We start from the raw sequence: 5,922 nt of genomic DNA on the forward strand, positions 1-5,922 counted from the left end.
AAGCACCACTGAGCAGTGGGGGCTGGGGGCAGGAGGAGGGGGCACGGCCTCCCCCTGCTCCCTCCCACTGGGGGACCGCCTCCCTCGGAGCCCCGCCCCCAGCCGTCGGAAGGGTAAGCAGCGTGACTGTCGGCTGGAGAAGCTCTGGCTCAGCGCAGGGGAGGGGACCCTTGGGCTGGGGGGATCTGTGCTGCCTCTGAGTGACAGCTGGGCCCAGAGGCAGCTGTTGCTGGGGCCCCTGGGGCTATTTCGGGGCGTGAGCTCACGGCAGCTGCCTGGGTGCTGGGACTGGCGTGGCCCCCCTCAGCTGCGCCAGCCGCTGCCCTTAATTTAGAAGTTTCCTGTAAATCCCCCCGGATTAAATGTCTCTTGGGAGGCGGGGCTCCGCTACAGTTTGAGTACCTCAGTTTACCCCGAGTTTTAGACTCTAGGTTGGGAGCGGAGAGTCTGACCGGGGACTGGGGTAACTGAGGCAGGAGAGGCGTATGGCACTCCAACCATAGCTGAGGGCGGGCATGACCTCTCTTCCCCTCGCGTTACCACCCACCCTAGTTCCCGGAGCCAGAGCTGCTGCGCCACGCTCGCTCAGCAGCTCCACGTGCCGAGAATATTTTCCGTGCGGCCAGGCTCCCCTCGGATGCGCTCTCCTCGCGGCGTCCTCCTTCGTCTGTTCGCCCCGCCCCCTGACTGCCCGCTTCTTTCCTCCTCCTCGGATCTCAGTCGGCTCTCTTCCCTTGTGGGCCAACTTTACGCAGAAATTGCTTTTCTGCCCTTTTTTGGGAAGCTTCCCCGTGGGGAGGCGGGGCCAGACTGGGGTGGGGAAGGCAGGGGGTGCGAAGGGAAGAGGTACGGAGCTTCCGGGCGGTGGGAGCCTGAGGGGGCTGCAGAAGCTGCCCCCAGGACTCGGGTCGTCTGAGGCGCGGGGTCGTGAGGCTGGGTTTGTTTTCCGTGGGCGGGTTGGGGGTGAGTAAGTGGCGAGCTGCCTCGAAGGGAGGGTAAAGAGAGGGAGACTAGGCGGAGGAAGCCTGCAGGGAACGGTTCTCCTTGCTCCCTAGAGGCTGGAATAGCCGGATGGGAGGTCTGGACGTTGCTATTGGGGGTGAAAACCGTGGGAACCCTGAGCCCGGGTGGGGGAGGGGTGAGGAACTGAATCCAGACCTGCTTAGCTGTTGGCCTATTAGATGTGGAACAAGCTTGACCTCACCTGTGCTCACTCTAACCTGATATCCTTGAGTGCCCTGAAGTCCACAAAAGACACCTCCATCCACCTGGGAGCCTATGCCGGACCCCTAGGAGGCATCAGCGCTCCCTCATATTCCACATTCACTTAATCCTGTGGATTCTACTTCTGTAAATTAGGTTCTTCCTCCAAGTGTCCTCAGGAAGCACTTGCCTAGCAGATCTGTTAGGGTCTCACTTTTAGTTATCCAGTCATTCATTTATTCAGCTGTCCCTCCACACTGCTGCCAGAGATCCTTTAAAAAGTTGATGCGAACGGGATGGGATCTAAAATCCTCCCAAACTCCTCCTTACTCCCTCCCTCTTGGAGGATAAAAAAACCATATTTCTTAATATGGTATAGACGGTCCCTTGTTTTGGCCCCTGCCTACTGCTCTAGCCTCATCTGTACACTCCCAACCTCACCCCCAATACACAGTCTTGCGCTGCATTAATTCTGAAATAGGAGCAGGAGCTGAAAACGGCCATATTTAATGTTAAGACATTTTATAGATTCTGTTACCTTTCCCTAGAATGCCCTTTCCACCCCCTCCGTCCTTCCCAAGGCTGGTTTTCTGTGGCCTTTAAGACTCGGATCAAGTGTCAGCACTGCTGGAAAGCCTTCTCTAACCACTTCCCCCCACTCACACTCCCTTTGGAGCATTGAACTGCTACTCTAAAAGGTTAGCAGTTCAAACCCACCAGCTGCTCCTTAGAAACCCTATACAGGGTCGCAATAAGTGAGAACCAACTCCACGGCACTTAACAACAACAACGCAGCCCCTTCCCCACTTAGGTTCACTATCTAGGGCAGGCATCAATGATTATCATCTGTTCTTATTTCTTGACTCCTCCACTGATGAGTACTCAAGAGCGAGGAATGTGTTTTTCAATTCTGAGTCTCTAATGCCTGACACAAGGAGCTCTGGTAGCATAGTGGTTACGAATCTGGCTGTGAACCACAAGGTCAGCAGTTCGAAACTACCAAGCTGTTCCACGGGAGCAAGAGGAGGCTTTCTGCTCCCGTAAAGATTTACAGCCTTGGAAACCCTATACAGGGTTGCTGAGTTGGAACCGACTCCACAGCACACAACAACAATGCCTGACACAGCCCAAAGGCACAGAGTTGATACTTGGTAAATGAATGGTGACTTTTATGAACCAGGCTCCTGGTACACAAAGATAACTAAGATACTGTGCGGATCTAGAATACCTTACAGTCTAGTGCAGTTCTCAAACTTTTGAAACTTGGAACCTCTTTATACTCTTTAAAAATTATCAAAGATCCCAAAGAGCTTTGGTTGAAGTGGGTTATGTCCATCAATACTTACCATATTAAAAATGGAAACAGAAAAAATAATTCACTAGAAATAAAAACAAACCCATTACACATTAACATAAGTTCTTTTTTGTATATTCCCAAATAATTATATATTCCCAAATAAGGAGAGGAAAAGCAATTAATTTTGCATTTTTGTGTATCTCTTTATAGTGTAGTTTAATATAGGATACCTAGAGTCTCAAAATCTTCTTCATTCAATCTGTTATTTTGTATTGGCTTGGCTTAAGTATATGCAGAAAAGCTGCTCTCACACAAATATGTAGTTGGAAAAGGGAGAAGTATTATTATAGACTTTTCAGATAATGGATCTTCTCGTATACTGCACCAAACCTCGACAAGTGGTAGTTTTTTAAGGATTAGTTGCAGTATAGAAAGTAAAACCCTATCAATGACTTTTCATATGTTACATTAAAGGGTTATTGGTTATTTCATATGTTACATTAAGGGTTATTGGTCTGTCTTGTATTTTGGTTAGATCTTTACCCATGCAGAATTTTATAACATCATTCACTGGTCATTTGGAAAATATTGGTTCATTATATATTATCAAAAAGTTATTCTTTAGTATCACCAACAATTTCAACAGAAAAATCATGGGAAACTATAAGACTCTTGGTGGCAGGTACAGGTCTTCCAAGATTTAAATATTTTAAAATGTTTCAGAATCGTTTGGAAACACTGTCAAGTACTTGGTGGCAAATGCAGTTTTTCAAGATTTGAATTTTCTCTTGAAGCTTGAATTGGTCAGATACTGTCAGCTTTTTTTTCCTCCCTAGAATGAAAGATTCACTGTTTCTTTTTGAACTGAAAAAATAACCAGTAAGTCTTTGTTATTCTTTCCAGTAAAAATGGTGTTCCATGAAAAAAACAGCTAGTTCAGCTTACAACTTTCTAAGTGCTTTTCCTTGAGTTAATCATCACATAGCAGACATGCTTTGTATTTACTTTCCATTTCATCACATAGAATATTGAAGACTTTTTAATCCTTTGTCAAGGACATACTGAAAGGAAGCTAGCATTTCTTTTTTAAATTGCTAACTCATGGAGGGTAAAGAATACAATGTCCTGGTGTGGCACTGTAGGATAAGAACTGGACTGCTAACCACAAGGTTGGTGGTTCAAATCCACCAGCCACTCCATGGAAACCCTATACAGGGTTGCTATGAGTCGGAACTGACTGAATGGCACTTGACATTAGTAATTTGCTGCCTCTGCCTTGATTTAAGCTAAGGCAGTTTTACTCAATCCTTTTGTATCAGTGCTAATATTGGTGCTGTGGGATAAACACTGGACTGCTAACTACAAGGGCGGCAGTTCAAACCCACCAGCTGCTTCTAGGAAATCCTATTTCTTGTTGTTAGGTGCCATCGAGTCGGTACCGACTCATAGCGATCTTATGCACAGCAAAACAAAACACTGCCTGATCCTAGGCCAACCTCACCGAACCCTATACAGGGTCACTAAGAGCTGGAACTGACTTGTCAATACTTAACAAATGTTAACATAGTGAAAAGGAAAATAATACTTTTTAAATAAAAATATTAAAAAATACATAATTTAATTTTTTATCTATGTTGAACTGCCGAAAAAGTGTTGGTGGCCCCCAAGAAACCATATTTTAAAGACAACTAATGGGTGTTTTTCCTCTCTCCAAAATGAGGCATGTGGCAGGGAAAAGGAAGTAGGACCAAGTAGCTGTCCTGGGCATGTAGCTGGGGTGTATCAGACTGAACTACCACTTGTCATGTTATTGAAGTTGTAGTAGGAATTTGAACTCCAAGGTTCTCAGCTCACAATGCTATGATATTGAACCTAGGACTAGAGACCCTAGCAGTAGGTACTGGAATTGGCAGTCCTCTGCGTCAGACATGATTATACATCTTGTTTTCTAGTACATAGCATGGGCATGGTGTAGTAAATATTGAATGAATGAATCACAAGTGGAAGTTGGCACCTTCCCTAATAGACTGATGAGGGAGGGTAAAGTAGTTACATCTACTAGTGGTGTTGGGGTAGGTGTCATGACTTTAAGGAAGCAAAAGGTGCCTAGCTAGAGTAGCAACTGGTGTTTGTGAGGCTTATTATTTTAGCAAAATTACCTTTGAAAATTCAAATCTGGCAGGGGGCTGGATTCTTTCACATGCTCTGTGTAGTTCTAAAGAACTGAGTATCCTTGGTAGCCACAAAGAGCATGGAGGGAGAAGCGAGGAAATAACATACAGGAGAACAGGACTGACTGAAGAATCATGAATGAAGACGTGGCAGATCTCACTTAGACTGTCAAGACAGTCTACGTGGCTGTGAGTACAGGGGGCATGAATATGGAAGGAAATGGAAACACACAGCACCATCTGCCCTCCCCTCAGAACCACCTTGAGCAAGGTGGCTGCAATAGGGCTGCTAGCACCTTCTGGCCACTAGGGGTGCTTTGCCCTCAAATACAGTGTCACACGTGGGTCAAGTTTTCTCCCTTTTTAGTAATGTACTAGGAGTTCCTCATTGCAATCAACAGCATTGGCTTGCTAACTCACTCAACCTAGATCTGGGACCAGCATTTTCTTAGGCTCAGGTACTTGTATCTTAGAGGCTTACTATTTTAGCAAAACTGGCTGTGAAAATTCCAATCTGGCCTGGGGCTGGATTCTTTCACATGCTCTGCATAGTTCTAAAGAATTGAGTGTCCTTGGTAGCCACAGAGCAGTGGTAGCTGCTGTCCCAGTTAAGAGAAGAATGACACTTGGTAAGGCTTATGTATGGGACAGTGAGGTGGGGGACACCAGGAGTATGCCTTCTCAGGAACAACAGGGATCTGGTTACAAGGAGAAGAAAGGGGTCTCATGCGCCACCACCCCGCCCCCAATACCATTTCTGAGCCAGAGGATCAACCTGAGTGATTTCCCTTGGGGAAATCCCATTTCCTTATGAAGCAAGCCAGAGGTTGCACATAGAATCACCTTTATTGGAGCAAGACCTGTTTGGTTACAGCCCTGCAGCCCTCATGGGTAGCTGGGTTTAGGAATAGACAGTATCAAAAAAAAAGGACAAGTAGAGCTGAAGTGGGGTCTGGCTGGAAGCCGCTGGCAGGGTGGAGCAGGCCAGGGCCCTGGCAGGTTTGAACTGAGGTACAGCAGCGTTAATAATACTCTTGGAGCGTTAATACTCTGGGGAGGGGCAGGCACTTAGGGGGCCCTAGGGCATGAAGGCACTTGGAGTCGGGGAGAAGACAGGGGATGTGCAGTGGGCCTGGCAGGCACTTTGGGGAGTGCTGGGACTGGGCAGGTTGGGCCCTGACAGCCCAGAAAGCTTTGGTAGTGGCAGGCACAGTCTCTGGGCTGGGTCTGCGTTAAATAAAAGTAGCTGCC

This window comes from Chrysochloris asiatica, unplaced genomic scaffold, assembly GCF_000296735.1.
Source record: "Chrysochloris asiatica unplaced genomic scaffold, ChrAsi1.0 scaffold00053, whole genome shotgun sequence".
Classification (NCBI taxonomy): domain Eukaryota; kingdom Metazoa; phylum Chordata; class Mammalia; order Afrosoricida; family Chrysochloridae; genus Chrysochloris; species Chrysochloris asiatica.